This window comes from Mytilus californianus, unplaced genomic scaffold (genome assembly GCF_021869535.1).
Source record: "Mytilus californianus isolate M0D057914Y unplaced genomic scaffold, xbMytCali1.0.p SCAF_3, whole genome shotgun sequence".
In the NCBI taxonomy this organism is placed as follows: Eukaryota; Metazoa; Mollusca; class Bivalvia; order Mytilida; family Mytilidae; genus Mytilus; species Mytilus californianus.
Genome location: NW_026262679.1, coordinates 11,936,856 through 11,959,678, shown reverse-complemented (window position 1 = coordinate 11,959,678; position 22,823 = coordinate 11,936,856). Strand labels below are relative to the sequence as shown.

Sequence of the window (22,823 nt, the reverse complement as noted above, 5' to 3'; positions counted from 1 at the left end):
ATATATTTTAAATTACTTTATTGAATAAATTTATATAGGACACCTGGGACAAGATGCAACAGAAAATTACCTGACTTTTTGTAACAGAGTATTCCTTCCACCAGTGTATTTTTTTTTCCAGAGGACAAGTTACACTAGAGTATAATTTCCAAAGGAATTATTGCACTAAGTTACTTTTTCCATGCTTAGCGTAAGTCATCCTTTGTTTATTTGTGTATCCAAAACACTCTAAGTTTTAATGGGGGACTATTAAAAATAAAATGCTCCGCTGGGCACAGCTTGATACGACCGCAGAGGTCGAACCCTGAACAGGTGGGGCAAGTATGGACACAACATTCAAGCTTGATACAGCACTGAATTTGGATTGTGATTAAATATTTGACACAGCATAGGTTTCTGACATGAATGTGGTCTAAGAACTTAAAATTTTTTAATTTACCTATTCAAACCATATCATTATTATTTGCTTTTATATATAAATCAGAAATAACCAATTTAAAATGGAAAATTTTAAAGAAAAAAAAATTCCCTCCCCCAAATTTTTTGAACCCCCTTATAATTCATCACCCCCAAACTCAATCCCAGCCTTCCCTTTGTGGTATGGTACCTTGCAGTACAATTTCAGAGAGATCTATACACTTGAACACAAGTATTTGTCCTAAAACTAGAAAAATGCTTGTTTTTTGCCCCTTTTTGGTCCCTAATTCCTAAACTTTTGAGGCAATTACCCCCAAAATCAATCCCAGCCTTCCCTTTGTGGTATGGTACCTTGCAGTACAATTTCAGAGAGATCCATACACTTGAACACAAGTTATTATCTGGAAACTAGAAAAATGCTCGTCTTTAGGCCCCAAATTCCTAAACATTTAGGGCAATTACCCCCAAACTCAAACCCAGCTTTCCCTTTGTGATATGGAACCTTGTAGTACAATTTCATAAAGATCCATACACTTACACACAAGTTATTGTCCTGAAACTAGAAAAATGCTTGTTTTTGCCCCTTTTTGGTGCCTAATTCCTAAAATTTTTAGGCAATTACCCCCAAAATCAATCCCAGCCTTCCCTTTGTGGTATGGTACCTTGCAGTACAATTTCAGAGAGATCCATACACTTGAACACAAGTTATTGTCTGGAAACTAAAAAAATGCTTATTTTTGGCCCCTTATTCCAAACGTTTTGGGCAATTACCCCAAAACTCAATTCCAGCTTTCCCTTTGTGATATGGAACCTTGTAGTACAATTTCAGAAAGATCCATACACTTACACACAAGTTATTATCATGATACTAGAAAAATGCTTGTTTTTTGCCCCTTTTATGGCCCCTAATTCCCCAAAATCAATCCCAGCATTCCCTTTGTGATATGGAACCTTGTGGTACAATGTCAGAGAGATCCATACACTAACACACAAGTTATGTCTGGAAGATACAAAAATGCTTATTTTTGGCCCCTTTTTGGTCCCTAATTCCTTAACTGTTGGTACCTTAACCCCCAAAATCAATCCCAACCTTCCTTTTGTGGTATTGAACCTTATGGTAAAATTTCATAGAGATCCATTCACTTAAACTAAAGTTAGAGTGCGAAAACCAATGTGTCTTCGGATGACGACGACGCCATATATACCAATATACGACCACAAAATTTTTTGCGGTCGTATAAAAAGGGGCATGGGCTTTTTTTGGGGGGTTAAAAAAAATAGTTTAAAAGATAACAAAATCAGCATGTAAAAAATAAAATTTACATGTGGTAATTTTACAATAGTGTAATTTATCCTGGTAAAATGAAAGAACCTTAGTGAGCGTGCTCACATACCCCACGTCCCCACATTGTCATTGGAGAAATAAAATAAGTGTAAGAAAAAAAAATTGTATCAGAAAAAAAAATTTAATCATAATTTCCTGTCAATATGCACATCTACATAGTATGTCCTTATTATCTGCACAGTTTCATGAAATTCTGTTGTGTGGTTTGAGAGGAGTTGCGATGACAAAAGGTTGCAGTAGTATATTGGGCAAATAAGTTCAAAGGGGTGTAACTCCTGAAAAAAAAATTGAATCGTAATTTCCTGTCGATATGCACATCTACGTAGTATGTCCTTATTATCTGAAAAGTTTTCATGAAATTCTGTTGTGTGGTTTGAGAGGAGTTGCGATGACAAACTGTTGCAGTAGTACATTAAAGTAAATAAGTTCAAAGGGGCGTAACTCCTAGAAAAAGAATTGAATCGTAATTTCCTGTTGATATGCACAACTACATAGTATGTCCTTATTATCTAATAAACTGCTTCGCTGAGCGCAGCTGGATACGCCCGCAAAGGTCCAACCCTGAACAGTTGGGGCAAAAATGGACACAATATTCAAGCTTGATACAGGTCTGAATTTGGATTGTATTAAATATTTGACATATTATAGGTTTCTGAATAAATGTAGTCAAAGAATTCGAAATTGGTTATATGAATTGAATTTATATTCAATTAAAGATTTCTTGCTGTTGTGCAATACACTGTGCTGTTGCGCAAAACTTAGTAAATCTGTTGTCAGACTATAAACAATTAAAGTTCAATTAATTCTCAATGTCATATTAGAAATTTATGAAAATGTAAAGGGAGCTTACATCAATAGATATAAACAATTCACCAAAGTTTCTTGAGAATCGCTGACAGCACTTTGAGTTATTGTCCGAAAACTGGAAAATCCCCCCTTTTTAATGACTAAAACCCCATAACTTAGAAATGTAAAATGTAAAATTTCTAAAATTCTAAACGGAGCTTACATCAATAGATGTTAACAATTCACCAAAGTTTCATAAGAACTGCTGAAAGCATTTTTGATTTTTTGTCCGAAAACTGGAAAATCCCCCTTTTTTTATGATTAAAACCCTGTAACTCGGAAACATAAAGTCTAAAATATATAAAATTCGAAAGGGAGCTCATGTCAATAGATATAAACAATTCACCACAATTTCTTGCAAGTTGGTGAAAGCATTCTTGAGTTATTGTCCAAAAACTGGAAAATCCCCCTTTTTTTAATGAATAAAACCCCATAACTCGGAAATGTAAAATCTAAAATTTATAAAAAACGAAAGGGAGCTCATGTCAATTTTATGCAAATTGGTTAAAGCTTTTTTGAGTTAATGTCCAACATGTTGACGATGGACGGACAGACAGACGGACAACGGTATACCATAATACGTCCCGTAAAATTTATAATTTAGAACTCTTTAATTGATAATCAAAATAAACAAAATTTAAATGTGTGTTTGTTGTTTCACGCTAATTACGGAAAAACAACACACGTGTAAATTTTCTAATCAGAAAATCTACACGCTGGAATAAAACTACGCTTACATGTCTACTCAAAGAGTAGAATTTGAGGTGTAAACACAGCCATATTTGTCAATTCGGATCAACTGAACTTGGCGACCACAATACTTGTATACTAGTATTGTCAACAATACTCGTATATAATTTATGTACAAAATGTACAAGTATTGTGTACGAATATTGTCATAGAATTGTTTATATAAAATATAAATACATTGAAGTAGAGTAATTATTACTGCCTTTACTCGAAAATATTCAAAAGTAATGTAATGATTTGAAAAATATGTATTTCACGATAGAAAATTAGAAACATTTATTCATTTTTTGTAACGAAATGGTCAGGGTACGAAATGACTATAATTCATCAACATCATGCGTCAGCATACAGACATGGACACAAAGACAATTGACCAGATGAGAATCACCCTGCTTACAGCTGCAGCATATGAACGTTTCTGATTTATTATTGTGATTTCTTTGTACATATTTTCTTGTGTATTAATTTTGGGTCTATTATACTGTTAGTATAATAGTCCCAGATTAATTTAAGTATGTTTTTGTTTTCATGAATAAATAAAATCTAGTCTATTCATATTATCAAAATATCATGAAGATTTTCATAATCTTATTTTTTAAATTAAAATTTTTAGTAAACATGTATATCATTTTAGTGTCTATAAACTGTGTCTAGTGCTATATCTGTGTCTTTGTAATATTTTGTATCCGTCACATTCATGCCTTTTTATCTTGAATAAATATATAAAAGTATAAAGCAACATACATTTTTATATCTGCCTAAATTAGAACAAAAAAACACCAACAAGTTGTTAATAAAACACATCAATGAATAATAACAAACCCTATTGATTTTTAAAATTTTTTGTACAATACTTGTACATTATATACAGAATTGTTGACAATACTAGTATACAAGTATTGTGGTCGCCAAGTTCAGTTGATCCGTCAATTCTTTGCAATGAAACTTAAAAAGTACATAAATGAGACTTTTTTACATGTTTGTAAAGATTCGACAAAAAATAAATGCTTGGCCTTTTTACGTCTAGTATTTACTTACACTTTACAGTAAAACGACTTTTCAGGTATAATATTAAAAGAAATCAAAGCACTGTAAGCGCTGTAGGCAGTTAACCAAAAACCAAGGCAAACATACTTATGAAAACTGTGGCTATGTTGCTTCATTTTTTTTAAGATTTAAAAGAACAAACATTAAACATTCATATATTGTGCATTTATGTTCATTTAATGAATTTATTATTAAGGCAAATAATTCATATTTTATCAAGGTTTTCAAAAGCAACGCATATATCAAGTATATTTTTAATGGTCATGTGTCTGCAGTGGTACAAGTTCGAAATGATTGCAGTTGTTCTAGTTGATAGTTAACGTTGGTATTAGTTGACTGTTAGTAGTTCAAGTTGACTTAGTACGAGCTTGTAATAGTATGCATGGACTTGCTTCCCTGGAAAGAAAACTGAGTTTGTGTTCTACAGTGCAAAAGTTATGAGACACAAATCAGACAAATGTTTACTACTACGGGGATCAAAGGTGAGGTCTGACTGACCTGCCCATAGTAAATGTAAATGACCCCCGCCTTCACCCCAAGTCCATGATGTCTAAGTTTGGAATAAAATGACAGGTGATTATAATAAAGTTGGTCAAACACTCTTGGGCTTGAAAGATATGTTTTCTTTAAAATGAGCCATATTAAAATGAAATTTTTTATAGAACCAGAAATTATTCAAAATATAATTAAGGTAAATTCTTTAAACCTACTCATTTTCTGCATCAATAAAATTTTATAATAAACAAGAAATAATTGTAACAGAATGCTGTTACGAAGTCTCCCAAACAAAGCTGCCATAATTATTCATTCCCATGGTCGCCTGACATTGGGCAAAGTCTAGTACACATTGATTAGGTCTAGTAAAGTGATATGCATATGTGATGCCTATGAGATTGACCTTGTATGTCATTCAAATCTGTTTGAAATGACGAACAGGAATGAATATGGTTTAGGAGTTGGTATCTCAAACTTTTACAAGTTCTTAAAACACACACAAGAGGGGATGGGGTGACCTTAGGGACTAACCCTATATTTCGTTTGATTTTTTATGTTGTCCCATACATGAATATATATATGGTTTAGGGGTGGGGATCTCGACCGTTATCAAGTTTTCAAACAGGATGGGGTGGGGTGACCCCAGTGACTTCCCCTATATTTCATTTGATTTGTTATATTGCCAAATACATGAGTATATATGGTTTAGGGGTGGGGATCTCATCTGTTTCCAAGTTATCAAACAGGAGGGGGTAGGGTGAACCTTAGGACTCTCCCTATATTTCATTTGATAAGTTCTGCTGTCCCATACATGAATATATATGGTTTAATTTAGAGGTCGGGATCTCGACTGTTTCCAAGTTCTCAAACAGGAGGGGTGGGGTGACTGCAGGGACTCCCCTATATTTCATTTGATTTGTTATATAGTCCCATACATGAGTATATATGGTTTCGGGGTGAGGATCTCGACCGTTTCCAAGTTCTCAAACAGGATGGTTTACAGTGACCATAGGAGCTGCCCCTATATTTCATTTGATTTGTTATATTGTCCCATACATGAATATATATGGTTTAGGGTGGGGATCTCGACCGTTTTCAAATTCTCAAACAGGAAGGGGTAGAGTGGCCCCAAGCACTCAACCTATATTTCATATGATTTGTTATATTGTCCCATACATGAATATAAATGGTTAAGGGGTGGATCTCGACCGTTTCCAAGTTCTCAAACAGGAGGGGTGGGGTGACCCCCAAGGACTCCCCCTATATTTCATTTCATTTGTTATATTGTCACATACATGAATATGTATGGTTTATGGGATCATTATTTTTTTGTATGCTCCAATGAACAAATTATGTCTTTAAGAGAAAGATATATACTTACATATTACACACAAAATCCTTCCCAATTGAAACTTACTGGTCTATTATCACACTGTAACGTGCCACTGCTAACAAAAGTGTGCATGTTTCTAAGACATATTGAAAAAATATTTTCATAATACAAAGCATGTTACAATAACTTCATATCCACGTTGCAATTAAGAATTTTGCAAACAAATCAACCAACTATGGTTTATTTCAATTTTATTGTATGATATCACTTATTTATTTATTGTGTGTCTTGCTTGTAAATGTATAAGTATATATATGTAATTGTTAATGTATAATTGTTATCCTCTTGTAGCACCATACGTGTGCTTAAGTTTAAATAAATTGTCTTGTCTTGTCTTGGGATCTTGACCGTTTCCAAATTCTCAAACAGGAGGGGTGGGGTGACCGCAGGGACTCCCTCTATATTTCATTTGATTTATTATATTGTCCCATACATGAATATATTTGGTTTAGGGGTGGGGATCTCGACCATTTCAAAGTTCCCAAACAGGAGGGTTGGGGTGACCCCAGGGACTCCCCTGTATTTCATTTGATTAGTTATATTGTCCCATACATGAATATATATGGTTTAGGGGTGGGGATCTCGACTGTTTCCAAGTTCTCAAACAGGAGGGGTGGGGTAACCCTAGGGACTTGCCCCTATATTTCATTTGATTAGTTATATAGTCCCATACATGAATATATATGGTTTAGGGGTGGGGATCTCATCCGTTTCAAAGTTATCAAACAGGAGGGGGTAGAGTGACCCAAAGGATTCCACCTATATATCATATGATTTGCTTACATTCAGGTATCATATAATCTAGTTGCACTATTTGCGAAAACAAAGTAAGAAACTTCCAGCTATGTTAACTGACCCTTCAAAATTGAGAAAAAAATTGCAGTAATATGTTTACACTTTAAAAGCATCTTACATGCATTATCAACATTTATCACTGATAAAGAAGATTTATACTGTCACCAGGAACATATATATTGTTAGATATACTGTTCCCAGCTGTCACATTGTATTGGATTTTGACATTAAAATTTGTCAAAAAGTAATTTTGAGTTTCTGTATCAAATATTTTTTGCTTTTTCTTTCTATTACATATATCTTTTGGTTTCCATTTCTAGTGTTTATATTTATTTACCATGCATAGATGTATTTTGTCACCTGCCTGAAATTTTTTTTTGTAGTTGATCTCCAAAACCCGGAATTACCCTTATCCGCTTCCGGAATCGGACCCGATATTGTAATTGTCTACATGGCATCCATTGTTTTTCAATGTTGTTTTTGTCAGTCAGATACGATTTTACTCGAATTTACACATTACTTGTAGGCGATTATCTGTATAAAGCTAGCGGTTGAACAAAATGAACATCGCTGTCATGAATAATAAAGATGAAAATACGTTTTGAGATCGTTTATTTAGAGACTTTGGTAAAAAGGTTTGCAAAGTTATTTTTAATTTTCTTTCAAGTGAAAGGTCCGTCGGGCGTAGATAGTAACCAAGTCGAGAGTCCGATTGCAAAAGTGGAAGGTCGCGGACCTCGGACCACCGCTAATTTGAACCCCTGCCTCCAAATTGAAAAGATACGAAAATTTCGTCTTCTAATTTGAAATTGCCGCCAACAGCATGAACAGTGGAACTTATTGATAGACTACTGACGTAGTTGTAACACGTATTGACGACAAACAATATTCCTACGACTTTTGCCAATTGGGAAATCTAAACTACTTGTCTTTAAAGATTTTCGGCGATTAAATATTTCATACAATTGTTCTTTGACATCTTAGCCAAAAGCACAGGGGATAATAAACTACATAAGGATTCCTAATGTGCTCTACTTCCTATGTGCAACTTCAAAACTTTTGGGTGGTTCGACGATCATTTAAGGTTTTTTCTGGTCATATTTTTGTAATCCAGAATTAAAAGTATGAAAAAACTATTCAATTAGTTATAAATAACATTATATCCAGCTAGATAATAACAATGGCACGTATTTCAGCATTTATTGGGTAGAACACAAATCTAGGGTGCTCGCATAAGGCAGCTTAACTGCCTAAAAATTGATGAGGTGCAAACAATCTCACATTAATTCTATTGTATGACATGCAGTGGGATAAATAAAAAAAAGACAATTTGCTAGCTGTTACCGTGATTACCACAAATCAAATCAGCTGTAGAAATTTGTAAACAAAGGACCCAAACAAACGAAACTAGGTCACAGTCAGTTGATAACTTTACCTTTTAATTTTGTATTAGAAAAGCTATATTCTATTTAAACAATAATCACATATGATGTCTTTTTTACTAGTAAATCTGTTTATCTTACCTTTTGTGTCGCCTCTTTACTATTTACGTCGTTTTTCAAAGAAATTTCACAACTTCGCTCTGTTTTTCAACATGTCTCCCAAAGCCGTTTACCACATTGAAAACCAAGGATATTGCAGATTTTTTTGAAATACAACAAATATCACAAAAAAATCAGTAGGATTTTAATTTAAAAAATTTAAACATAAAAATTCAAAAAAAGGGTTTGGGAAAAAGTGGTTATTACTATGTCGATAATAATTGATTTAAACGACCTTGAGTGATACAAGCGACTTCAGTAAGCTGACAGGTGTCAGGTCGTCTGTCAATTTGCTAGTGTGTATTCATGTAGATATAATTTAAAAGCAAATATGTTATATTTGAGGAAAAGTGAAGAAGTGAGTAAGATTGTGTATCATGAATAAAGAAGGAGGACAATACTTCATTATTAAGTTGATATGATAGAATAGAATAGAATAGAATATTTTTTTATTTCCCAAATTACAGGGCCCATAAAGGGCATAAAATCAGATACAATTGATTTACATAAATGGTAACAACAACAATAATAGTCACTTGAAAATATATATTTAGTATATTAGCATTGGTCAGAATCAGAGCCAAAAACCACATGCATATATAAATGTGAATAAAAGAATAAAATTACATTATATGCTTTCATTCTCAAATCATTTACTTGACTTAGTGTCAATATGCATACCTGATCTCCTTAATTCAAAACAGTCACAAATATAACAGCCCAGTTTTTCCATAAGAGTTACATTTTCTTGAGTCAAGAGCCATAAAAATTTAGAAGATTTATTTAAATTTTTTAAATTATAACAATTGTCAGATATGTATTGAAAAAAGTCTTCCCTTTGAGTATCATAAAGAGGACATTCTAACAAAAAATGAAGCTCATCTTCAACTTTACCAAGTGAGCAATTTGAACAAAGACGCTCAGATCTTTCTATATATTTTTTTGAATATCTGTCTGTCTCAATTTTTAAGGGGGTGAGCACTTATTCTTAATTTACAAATTGACTGTCTTTTTTTAAAATCCTGTAGTTCTAAATATTTTTCTTTTTTAAAACAATTTTTTATAGAAAAATAAGTACCAAGCTTCCCTTTTTCAGAGTTAATTGTTTGATACTTCAGTCTATTCCAAAATGTTAAATAACTTTCACATAGTTTATTTTTAACATACTGACATAAAGAACCAATTGATTGGTCAAAATTTGGTAAATCAATCTCTCTCTGAATATAATCTATACTAGAGTACCATGTATTTACATTAGAAATATGTAATTGTTTACAACATATGAATGCATCAAATAATAATCCTTCTTTCAAACCTTCCAGTCTATGACAATATTTTAACATTGATAAAATTATAGTAAAATAAATAGGAAATCTACCAAGCTCTGACATCACAGCTATGTTACTGGACTTTCTGTTTACACCAAGAATATATTTCATAAATTTGTTATGAGCTTTTTCAGAGGAATCCTGACCAAAAACTTTTTTCAATATATAATCATTATCTTTTTTACATGCAGCTGAATCAGTACGAAACATTCCCCATATTTCACTGCCATATAATAGTATGGGTTTAATTGTATGATCATAAAGATGTAAAAAAGTGGCAATACTAGGGTTAGATGATGACAAGCATCTCTGTAGCTTAAAACATGCTTTTAAAGATTTGTTGTATAATTCATCTTTACACTGCTTGAATATACCACTAGATGTAAATGTGATTCCGAGATATCTATATAATTTTGCACATTCTATCTCTTTACCTCCAAAATGTAAACAGCATTTTAAGAATTTTCCTGGCTTGTTAAAAATTATACTTTTTGTCTTTTTTAGATTAACATCAAAACACCATTCTAAACAATATTCATGTAACATATTAATTCTCTTTTGCAAACCTTCCTGTGTTTCTGAAAAAATTACGACATCATCAGCATACATAAGACAATCTACTCTACGGTTATTAATAGTTACTGGATCAGGACATGACAAAAACTTGTCAGGTAGATCATTAATAAATATTTTGAAAATATTTGGGCTTAAAACATCACCTTGTCTAACCCCTATAAATGATTTAAAACATGGGGTCATTTCATTATCAATTCAAGTATATAAAGTGTTGCATGGTATATATGATATAAACTGGATGAGCTTATTTACTTTAGCACCATCTAATAATACTAGAGGTCACTCATTAAAACTCTTTAAGAAACAGTGTAAGACGACACATAGACTAAATACTTTTTCAATTAGAGTAGTGGATCAGTGGAATAACCTGTCAGATTTAACAGTGACGGCAAAGACTTTGAATAAATTTAAGTCAGCGTTAAATGGCGAGAATTGGAACCCATATAAATTTATATGTTCATGTTAATTGTTAAGCTGCGCACACCTAAATAAGTTCTATTTTTATAAGTATAATATATATAAATATATTATTATGCGTTTATTATGAGAGGAGAAATTGCATTACGACAATCCAAGATGAGGGGTCAGTAGAAGCCTTTGGCTTATTTTAAGGACCCGAAGATAAAGGTATAAAGGTATAAAGTTCATATCACAAATCACCCGTTTGCATGCACGGTGGCATCTAGATATAACCACAGGACTTTGAAATCTTAGCAATATTGCCAATAACAGTGTATAAATATGTAAAACTCGATTATCATAGTAGTGATCTACTGTGCTTCGAGTTTTACATATTTATACACCGTTATTGCTAAGATTTCAAAGTCCTGGGATATAACTTAGTCCAAGGATTTGCAGTAGTGGATCCAGAAATTTTCATAAGAGGGGGCCCACTGACTGCCTAAGAGGGGGCCGCTCGAGTCATGCTTCAGTGATTCCCTATATAATCAACCAAATTTTTCCCACAAAAGGGCCCCCTCCCCCCTAAATCCGCCTCTGATTTGTACATTCAGTTATATAATATATCTTAATATATAAATCTTGAGAGAGAACTGTTTCTTATTTAACCATATTAAACATACTAACAATTTTCCATACCTTCATTTTGAGTAATTTTTGATTTTAGCCATTTGGCTTGTCTGGCATACTAATAGTGTAATAGTCCCAGGGCTTGGCAATTTTGTACAGAGAAAAATTCTAAAATGAAACTAGCTTGCTTTGCAATTTAAAATTTTTTGGTTTTATTATGCTAGCTGGTCACCTCACAGTCGCTGCACATATGATGTCCAAAAAATATTATTCATTTGCATATGCTGCTTGTTTCATTTGTTACTGTATATGATTTTATATTAGATTAAAAGCTCATTAGAGCTAATGTTTAAAATGTTTGACAATATGCAGAATCTAAATAAAGCTTTACTTACTTACTTAAGGGTAATTACGTCAAGACAATTTAGGTTAGGTTGGGAGGCAGGAAACATACGGGGTTAGGGGAACCCTTGCCAAACTTTATTTTTGGGGGTGCTTTATAAGGTGTTTCTGCATATTACCACTCTGTAGGAAGTATTTTTAACAATTTTAGTTTCTAGATTACTATGATTATTTTATTGTTCGTCAATATCATTGGGTATGTCTGGGACTATCCATCAATGAGCAGTTCAAGGAGCATACACATGATACACTGGTAGGACGTCACAATAAAACTTTTCTACTTTTCTTGTATATATATTTTTTTTTCATTGCAAAATCTCCTATTCCCCTTATTAACTTCTAGAGCCAGATATAAAAAGCACCAATACATGTTGTGCTATCAGGGTACTGATTAGCTATTAAAGTTACCATTCATGAGAATAAAATGAAATGTGTTCGACTTTCAAAAGACAATTATGAACAATACCTGGACAGGTTAAATTAAAAATAAACAACCACTTCTATCATGTCTTTGAAATAATCTATTAATATGTGGTGTTTGATATGAACATTAGGCCGATTATAATTAATTGATAGATTTTCATCCCCGCCCATCCCGATTTTTAAAATTTTCAAAAATTTACGGATTTTGTTCATTTCCGTTACCAGTAACCGCCGATAATTTCGTATCATTCAAAACATCCTTTTTCAAATTTCGGTTTTCGTTTTCTTCGAGTAATATAAGTCGACATATTCTTCTGCTCAATGATGACAACATTATCTTCTGAGAATATAGATTGATTACTAGAACGGCATCAAATACTCGGGTTACGAGTAATAGGCGGTGTCCAAGAACGCTAATCGCAGTATGTCACAAATTTCATTAAATAGAAAACTGTGGATTGTTTATGCCCCACCTACGATAGTAGAGGGGCATTATGTTTTTCGGTCTGTGCTTCCGTTCGTTTGTCCGTCCATCCGTCTGTCCCGCTTCAGGTGAAAGTTTTTGGTCAAGGTAGTTTTTGATGAAGTTGAAGTCCAATCAACTTGAAACTTAGTACACATGTTCCCTATGATATTCTCTTTCTAATTTTAATGCCAAATTAGAGTTTTGACCCAAATTTCACGGTCCACTGAACATAGAAAATGATAGTACGAGTGGGGCATCCGTGTACTATGGACACATTCTTAAAATTGAGAATGGAAATGGGGAATATGTCAAAGAGACAACAACTCGACCAAAGAGCAGACAACAGCCGAAGGCCACCAATGGGTCTTCAATGCAGCGAGAAAATCCTGCACCCGGAGGTGGTCCTCAGCTGGCCCCTAAATAAAATTGTGTACTAGTTCAGTGAAAATGGACGTCACACTAAACTCCAAAACATATAAATGAACTAAAATTAAAAAAACATACAAGACTAACAAAGGCCAGAGGCTCCTGACTTTGGACAGGCGCAAAAATGCGGCAGGATTAAACATGTTTTGTGAGATCTCAACCCTCCCCCTATACCTTTAGCCAATGTAGAACAAAGAAACACAGCAATACGCACAGTAAAACCCAGTCCAAAAGAAGTCTGAGTCCAATGTCAGAATAGGTAACAAAAGAAACTAAGCAAAATGACAATGATACATAAATGAACAAAGGACTACTAGCAGTTACTGACATGCCAGCTCCAGACCTCAATTAAACTGATTGAAAGATTATGTCTTCATCATATGAAAATCAAGTACAATCCCTCCCGTCATTTGCCCATAAGGGGTTTAGTAACATACCATCATAAAATATAAGAAGAACATAACCCGTATCATGCCAATAACTTGTTTTAGAATAAATGTGTTTATTTCCGATGCAAAGACCCTATGAGTGAATCAATATTAATACCAAAATATGCAATCCTTAATGACTTGACAACAGTATCGTAACTATATCCTTTCCGAATAAGTCTGTTTAAAGGTTTGGTTAGCTTTTGAGGTGAATGTCGACATTTTTGTGCTTTGTAAAGAATGTTGTCATAAAATATTGGATGTGAAATACCCGAACGTATAAGATGTCTGCATGTTGATTTATATTTACGAATGATGTCCTTGTACCGATGATAAAATTTAGTAAACGTTTTGACTAGTATGTGATATCAAAAATCCTGGTGTAATAATTTTTCAGAAATACAGTTGAAATCAAATACGTTGTTACATACACGAGCGAATCAAACAAGTTGAGATATATAAACACCATGAGATTGTGACAAAGGAACGTCACCATCTAAAAATGGATAATTAACAATAGGAAATGAAAAATCATCTCTTTTATCATAAATTTTGGTATTAGGCTTCCCGTTAAAGATACAGATATCAAGATCCAGGAAAGGGCAGTGTTCATTGTTAGTATAAGCTTTATTTAAAGTCAGTTCGGCAGGATAAATCTCTTTAGTGTACATACTGAAGTCATTAATGAGAGCAAATATATCATCTAAATATCTAAAAGTGTTATTAAATTTTTGAATCAGATGGTGTTTCGATGGGTCTTTGCTGATTTTAGTCATAAATTGTAACTCATTACAACACAGAAACAGGTCCGCAATAAGTGGTGCACTGTTAGTCCCCATGGGAATTCCGATAACCTGACAATATACGGAATCTCCATCATGTTGTCCATAGCGAACAAAAATGTTATCTAGTAAAAATTCAAGGGCAGTTATAGTATCAAAGCAGGTCCAATTGACATAGTTCTTTTGTTTGTTGTTACTAAAAAATGACCTAAAAGAATTTGAACATATATATTTGCATTACGACTTTTTAAATGTCTATTTAATCAGGTGTGTGAATTTTTTCTAAATAAGATAATGAGGCAAAGTGGTATATAGGGTAGAAAAATCAAAACTTTGAACAGATTCGAAATCACCAGTATAAGCATGCAATTTATCAAGTACTTCCAACGAATTTTTGACACTCCAAAAGAAATTAATTCCACTATTTTCAAAGGCCTTATTTGAACAATTTATTACCAGGTTTTTTATTGTACCAAGTGTACTAGTAAGTATAATAGATAGTTTAGTAGTGGAACAATGGCTTGAAGACAAAATAAATCTATATTTGTAAGGTGTTTTGTGCAGCTTCGGAAGCCAGAACATAGTTGGAACTTTCATTGTAATTGGTTCTGCTTGTAAAGAGGTAGCTAAAAGTTTATGTTTGTTACAGATGTCATTTTCCGAAAATGGAGTCAGTTGGAATGTTGGTGAATTCGTGATTTCCTTTTGTAGAACTTCAATGTAAAATTTACATCAAACAATAATGATATTGTTAGCAGCCTTATCAGCCGGGACAAAAACATTTTCCTTGGCGAGTTCTTTTAGATTATGTTTGATACGAGAAATTTGGCTATTATGGTTGTTGTTAGGAGTAAAATGATCTTTAAAATGTTGAATATGTATATCAACTATGTTCATTACCGAATTAAAAAAAGAATCTAATGATTTCTTGTCAGCTTTTTCTCGTTTTGTCCATTTAGAGCAGTAAGTACGGAGTGAGTCGTGGATGATGTTACGACACTCATTCCAATTAATAATTGACGGGGGACGATATTTAGGTCCTTTACTGAGAAATGATTTCAACTCTCAGTCACAAACAATGTTAAGGTCTCCTGTTATAACATGGGAACTGGGGCCATAAATGTATTCGGAATTACTGCAATTTCATGAGGTAGGTGTATTGTCACTGATATGAACATCTTTACACACTTCACTGTAATTAAACACATATTTCTGGGTAGATTTTTTGTAAACCTAACAAATAAGAGGGAGTTCAGTATTATCAAAATAGCCAGGAATTTGTTCTTTAACAGAATTATCATTAAAAATACCAGCAATATTTACAAAATTAAAACCTTTATTGACATATTTAATTTCAATAAAATGTTTTTTGTGATCTTCAGGGCAATCAATTTTGGGAAACAATTTGGAATAACAATATGCAATTATAATTTGGACAATTTCATACTTAACTGCAATATGGAATTGTGTTGCATTCCTCCAAAATTTGATGTAATTTATTAACAGGCAAAGAACAGAGCTTGGTTAATAGATAATGTCTACCGTTGTTTTTTGAAATAGAAATTAGGTCCCAAATATTTGTATTGTTATTACGAAATTTTCCTTGATTGCGATTTATTCTACGCCCATGAGAACGGTTTTAATACGACCGCAAAAATTTTTTTGGGATCATATAATGGTATGATGTTGTCGTCGTCTGCGTCGTCGTCCGAAGACACATTGGTTTCCGGACAATAACTTTAGTTTAAGTGAATGGATCTCTATGAAATTTTTAAAGAAGGTTCAATACCACAAAAGGAAGGTTGGGATTGATTTTGGAGATTATGGTCCCAACCGTTTAGGAATTAGGGGCCCAAAAAGGGGCCCAAAACAAGCATTTTTCTAGTTTCAGGATAATAACTTGTGTATAAGTATTTCTATTGCTCTGAAATTGTACCACAATGTTTAATACCACAAGAAGAAGGTTTGGATTCATTTGAGGGGGTATGGGGCCAACAGTTTAGGAATTAAGGGCCAAAAAGGGGCCAAAAACAAGCATTTTTCTAGTTTCCAGACAATAACTAGTGTGTAAGTGTATGGATCTCTCTGACATTGTACCACAAGGTTCCATATAACAAAGGAAAGGCTGGGATTGAGTTTGGGGATAATTGCCCCAATTATGTAGGAATTAGGGGCCAAAAAAGTGCCAAAAACTAGCATTTTTCTAGTTTCCAGACAATAACTTGTGTGTAAGTGTATGGATCTCTCTGAAATTGTACTACAAGGTTCCATACTACAAAGGAAAGGCTGGGATTGAGTTTTGGGGTTATTGCAAAAAAAGTGGGGAGGGGGGGATTTTTTTCCCAATTTTTTTAAGGGATTCATAATTTTTTTTCAAAATTTTTAAATTTCGAATTTTTGAAAAGTTTCAAGAAGAAATCTTCAATTGCACAGTATTGGGCAATGGATTTATAAGATCTTTGACCACATTTATTTTGTGTCAGAAACCTATATTATGTCAAAAATTTGATCACAATCCAAATTCAGACAGTATCAAGCTTGAATATTGTGTCCAAATTTGCCCCAACTGTTCAGGGTTCGACCTCTGCGGTCATATCAGGCTGCGCTCAGCGAAGCATTTTATTACGAACTGTTTTAGAAACTATATCCAAAATGTTAACAGAATCTGTTCTAGATATATTACCAATTCCCATGATATTGTCATTAAGACATATCTTATAAAGTTTATAAGATATCTTATATAATTTATAAGATATCTTATATAATTTTCTTTATAAGATATCTTTTATAATTTTCTTTATAAGATATCTTATAAATTATATGTGATATCTTATAAACTTTATGAGATATCTTATAAACTATATAAAATATCTTATGAAATATATGAGATATCTTATAAAGTATATAAGATATCTTATGTAATCTAGTTTTTATACGACAGCAAAAAATTTTTACAGTCGTATATTGGTATGACGTTGGCGTCGGCGTCATCGTCATCGTCGTCGATGTTCGAAGACACATTGGTTTTCGCACTCTAATTTTAGTTTAAGTGAATGGATCTCTATGAAATTTTACCATATGGTTCAATACCACAAAAGGAAGGTTGGGATTGATTTTGGGGTTATGGTACCAACAGTTAAGGAATTAGGGACCAAAAAGGGGTCAAAAATAAGCATTTATGTAACTTCCAGACAATAACTTGTGTTTAAGTGTATGGATCTCTCTGAAATTATACCACAAGTTTCCATACCACAAAGGGATGGTTAGGATTAGCTTTGGGGGGTTATGGCTCAAATTGTTTAGGAATTAGGGGCAAAAAAGGGGGAAAAACAAGGGTTTCCCGGTTCATGGACAATTTAAAAGCAGTGTAAGGGAGGTAATCCAAAAACAAAATTGTACAATGTTGTTCAATGATGGATTACCTCCTTTACACTTCTTTTAAATTATCTATTTAAGACTTTTATGATGTATTTAAATGGGTAATTATGGTTGCAAACTCCATTGGTAATTTGAATTGAGATTATGACCATATCTTGAGGGAAAGAATTTTTTTTTTTAAAAAGGGGGGGGGGGGCAATGATTTCTCATTTCAGATGATTTCAGAAATTAAACAAAATTTCTTCACATTTTTTTTTTTGCAAAAAAAAGGGGGGGGGGGGGGGGGAAGGGGGTGTCGATATGCAACAGCATAGTGTATTGCACAAAAGCAAAAATTTGAATATAAATTCAAATCATATAACCAATTCTAAGTTCTTTGACTACAGTTATTCTGTGTCAGAAACCTATTATGTGTCAAATATTTAATTACAATCCAAATTCAGACCTGTATCAAGCGCGAATATTGTGTCCATTTTTGCCCCAACTGTTCAGGGTTGGACCTCTGCGGTCGTATCCAGCTGCACCCAGCAAAGCAATTTATTATAAGATGTCTTATAAACTTTATAAGATATCTTATATACTTTATAAGATATCTTCTAAAGTTTATAAGATATCTTATATGGTATATAAGATATCTTATAAAGTTTATAAGATGTCTTATAAAGAAAATTATATGAGATATCTTATAATTATATAAGATATCTCATATTCTATATAAGATATCTTACAAATTATATGAGATATCTTGTATAGTATATGAGATATCTTATATAGTATATATATATATATGAGATATCTTATATAAATTATAAGATATCTCATATTATTTTCTTTATAAGATATCTTACTTACTTTATTAGAAATTTTATAAACTTTAGAAGATATCTTATACAGAATATAAGATATCTTATACAGAATATAAGATATCTTATAAATTATATAAGATATCTTATAAAGTATATAAGATATCTTATAAAGTTTATAAGATATCTTATATATTATATGAGATATCTTATATATTATATGAGATATCTTATATATTATGTGAGATATCTTGAAGTTAGAATACATAGAAAAATGACTTGCCATACCAGTCTCCTATTGATTAACTCTATCAGAATATAATCAATAAATTGTTTGATTGAATGACAATAAAGATACTTGCTCAAAATTTGATTATCTTGAATAGGAACTTCCGCTAGCTAAAATATCACACAAGACAAGTACATTTGTAGATATTTCACAATTCAAAACATGTGTTTTACCTCAAATATTGTTTTTCATTATCCATATTTCTTATTAGAATAATTATTTCTTTTAATTTCTTGTAATTATACAGAACTACAACAAAGATATATGTTTCAATGTTTTCTTCTAGTCAATTTTTACAACTTTTTAACTGCAACCATTTAAGTATCCGCCAAAATATTTAGTTCTAGATTAGAATCCGCCAAAATTTTTCATTTACTTTGTTTCCCCTAAATCATGGAATTTTACACCCACAAAAAAAACCTGGTTAAAGGTATGATATACAACGACTACTGACAAGGTTCTTGATCAAGATGATTGCCACTAAGAGTTTAAGAAACTAAAAACATCAAAATTGGGAGCATTAAAACCAAAAAGACAGTATTTGTGATGTCCATTTGTCCTCCAGTCAGGTTTCTTTATAATACATAAACAAACTCTGTCATGCTGGTACATGTACTGTTTTTCATAAGAATAGAGTGTATATTTGTGCACTTTCTATATGAACTGTTTTAATTATGATTAAAGCCCCACGCCAAAACCTCTGTATGTCAGTCTGTCCCATGAAATTTGCTTTGAAGGATGGGGCCATACTGGTTTACCTTTGTATGTCCATCTGTCTGTGTTTCTGTCTGTCAGTCCTTCCAATGCAATTTGCTTTGAGATTGAAGAAGGGGGTTTTCTGTTTGTCTGTCTGTCAGTCCTATGAAATTGTCTGCACATTTTTCTAAGGAACTACAAACCTGAAATTTGGTATCAAGCTAAATGTGAGCAAGCCATTCCATGGGATGCATTTTCATGTTCATTGCTCATCCACTTCCTGTTTACCGAATACTAATATATTTTTACATATCTTGGCAGTGTATAATTTTTTGTTGCATTTTTGTGTTTATGAATCAGAATTTCCCAAAATTTAGTATCAAGCTTCATGTGAGCAAGCTATACAGTGTGATGGGTTTTTACTTATGTTTCTTACCAATTTCCTGTTTACCAAACATATATTGCTGAGGTATCATTAGTGACTAGTACCTGACAATTCAACTTTTTTTATCGTAGATTTATTAAAAAAAAATATATAGATCGATCTATTCATATCTCTTTGCTTAGATTATATGTTGTGAAAGTCATAACATATTAAAGAACCAAATTTATATTAATTCTTTTTCATTTGAATACTATAAATTGCTGTAATGTCAAGTAGTCCACAGTTTACTTCTAGATTCCACCACTGCATCAAGTGTGTTACGATGTTTCTCCACTCAAGACAGTTAAATTTTAATATTTAAAGAGTGAGGCTTGCAGAGATTTTTTAATAATTTGAATTGAACTGTTGAGAGTGGAGATATATCGTAATACACGAGTTATAGTGGTTGAATCTGTTTCTCTAATGATTTTTAGACGATATCTAAACAAAGTTTATCCTTTTGTTTCTAAGATTTGCAGAAAGTTGTGTTCTTTATATCATCAGACATGGTCGCCATTTTCATGATGTCACAATAGGAAATTCAGAAGAAACCAAGAAAATTTGACATCATATTTAAATTTCAACCAATCATTTGCCGAAAACAAAGTTTACTCTAAAGATAAGAATATTTTTCTCACACCGATCTAGAAATGTTAAAAAAGCATGAAAATTAGAGTAAGTATTACTTGTGTGCATCTTTTTACTGCAGAAAACTTGTGATCAGACAAACTAAAAAAAAATTATTTTTTAACCATTAGAACCTATATATATTGGTACATAAAATATATGAATATTACCATGTGTGTGTATGACAAGACTGATATTTTGTGTGAATAATTCTTAAAACTATTGCCAATAAATATTAATTTAAACGATTTATTAGAAAACACTCAGACACATTTAAATATGTAACATGAGGTCAAATATATAATACAATATATATAAATAACATGACAGAAGAACAAATAAACATATTAAAGTCAATACACAGAGCTCATTAGCATCAAACAGTGTGAATAATTATGCAATTGGATACACAATATATATGGATCATAAATCAAAGAAATACATTAAATTTTCTGATGAACAAGGATAGCTTTTTGTATAATTCAGTATTACAATAAGACAGTAAACCTTCAAACTTGACTATGTTGGGGTAAGCTGTGTAGTACATAGGTATGTATTTGTTTCTCAATGATACAATATTTTCATTTTTACATATAAACAAAATATGGAATTCATCTCCAATACCAATAAGTTACATGTTCTATCTTCCTTGGGCCTAACCTGAAAGACTATTCTGAAATGTATGAAATCAAGATATTTTAGTTTAAGTATTAGTTTAATAATTTGTTTCTATTTCAGGGAATAATGAGAGGGTTTAATATGAAAACAAAAGTATTAGAAGCTGGAAGAAACCTTTTAAAGTTAGACAAAGGATGGTCGATCTACAGCTTTCAGGTATCAGAATATTTTATATGATATAAATACCAAAGGACAACAGAGTTCACTCTTGCCAAAATATGGCCTTGAATTTCAAATTTATCATAACTTACCAAAATGTTTGCAATTTGGTTCTTAAATGGATCCATTTCAAAATTCTGAATGCTAAGTAAATCAAAACTCTTCATAAAAGTACATTATAGACTTTAAAGTCAGCACATTTTGGAGATGTTGTCACAAAACAAAGATTTTTTGTATTTTTGAACCTAATAGCAACAGGAAAACCTACGATCCAAAATATTCTGTAACCAAAGGGTGCTGAGGTTGAAAATGAATCCCATGACACTTTTTTCTAAATCAGAGGTTGCAGCCAATGTTAACTTTTCTAAAACTCTTATGAATTATTATGTTATGTACCAAAAAGAATTTAGACTGTATTACATGTAATTGTTATATTACAAATATTTCTGTGTAAAATTTGTTTTATTCTGGCCAGGTAAAAAAAAATTATTTTGTTAACCGACTCCTTTAGTGTGGAAAGCAAACAGTTCTAAATATTTTAATATAATATTCCTTGAAGCTAGTTAATGGGTCAGGGATGTGTCTCAGTTAAACATCCCTGTAACAGTGTCTCTCATAGCAGGAAAAAGCATGTGACAATAAATCATGTGTGAGTTCTATACTGTAAACTCGATATCTAGAGGGGAAGGGAATTGCCAAATTACCAGTATATAACTGATATTAGTTACTCTTGGCAATGTCAGTACATGTATCAAACAAGATCAATTGTCACAAAATAATTCTACCTGTTTGAATGAACATCATGCAGAATAATTATACTAGGTAATCCAGGATTTAATTTCAATTATCTGACTGTTATATTAAATTTTTACAACACTATGTTAAAATCATTCTTCATTTCCCATATTTCTATTTTGAGAAATAATTTTAGCACAGAAACAAGAGGCTCCCAAGTGACTGAATCTCTCACCTGGTAAAAATATGTCATTTGGATATTTATTTTTTTCCTTTATTGCAATCAATTATTTAGGCTTATTTGTAGATCTTTTTTAGACACATTTTTGTAGGTCTTTTTTTGATCATTTTTACTGTTTAAACTTTAAAAGGGCATTAGCTGTCAAATTCATTATCACCGATTTGACTCAAATTCTCATACATGTATTTTATTTATAACATACTAAAACGTATATCCAAATTATAAAAAGTCTAAAATAAGCAATTTCTGATGCATGGAATCGATAATATGTATCAGCATTTTGTGTGTATTTTAGTCTATATGC

General features: G+C 32.2%; 3 protein-coding genes across 3 annotated transcripts in view; 2 read left to right on the top strand and 1 right to left on the bottom strand.

Moving 5' to 3' along the window:
* Window positions 1–8,697, bottom strand: part of LOC127732964 (enhancer of mRNA-decapping protein 3-like) — a 29,326-nt gene extending 20,629 nt beyond the window's left edge. The window contains exon 1 of the mRNA XM_052242205.1: window positions 8,612–8,697. The gene's annotated coding sequence lies outside the window, so the exon portion shown is untranslated. The remainder of the gene's footprint in view (window positions 1–8,611) is intronic.
* Window positions 1–16,795, top strand: part of LOC127732952 (E3 ubiquitin-protein ligase NEDD4-like) — a 100,395-nt gene extending 83,600 nt beyond the window's left edge. The window contains exon 27 of the transcript XR_007996525.1: window positions 16,754–16,795. The gene's annotated coding sequence lies outside the window, so the exon portion shown is untranslated. The remainder of the gene's footprint in view (window positions 1–16,753) is intronic.
* A 4,655-nt stretch (window positions 16,796–21,450) lies between these two features.
* LOC127732961 (myb-like protein X) overlaps window positions 21,451–22,823 on the top strand; it is a 60,718-nt gene continuing 59,345 nt past the window's right edge. The window contains exon 1 of the mRNA XM_052242191.1: window positions 21,451–21,540. The gene's annotated coding sequence lies outside the window, so the exon portion shown is untranslated. The remainder of the gene's footprint in view (window positions 21,541–22,823) is intronic.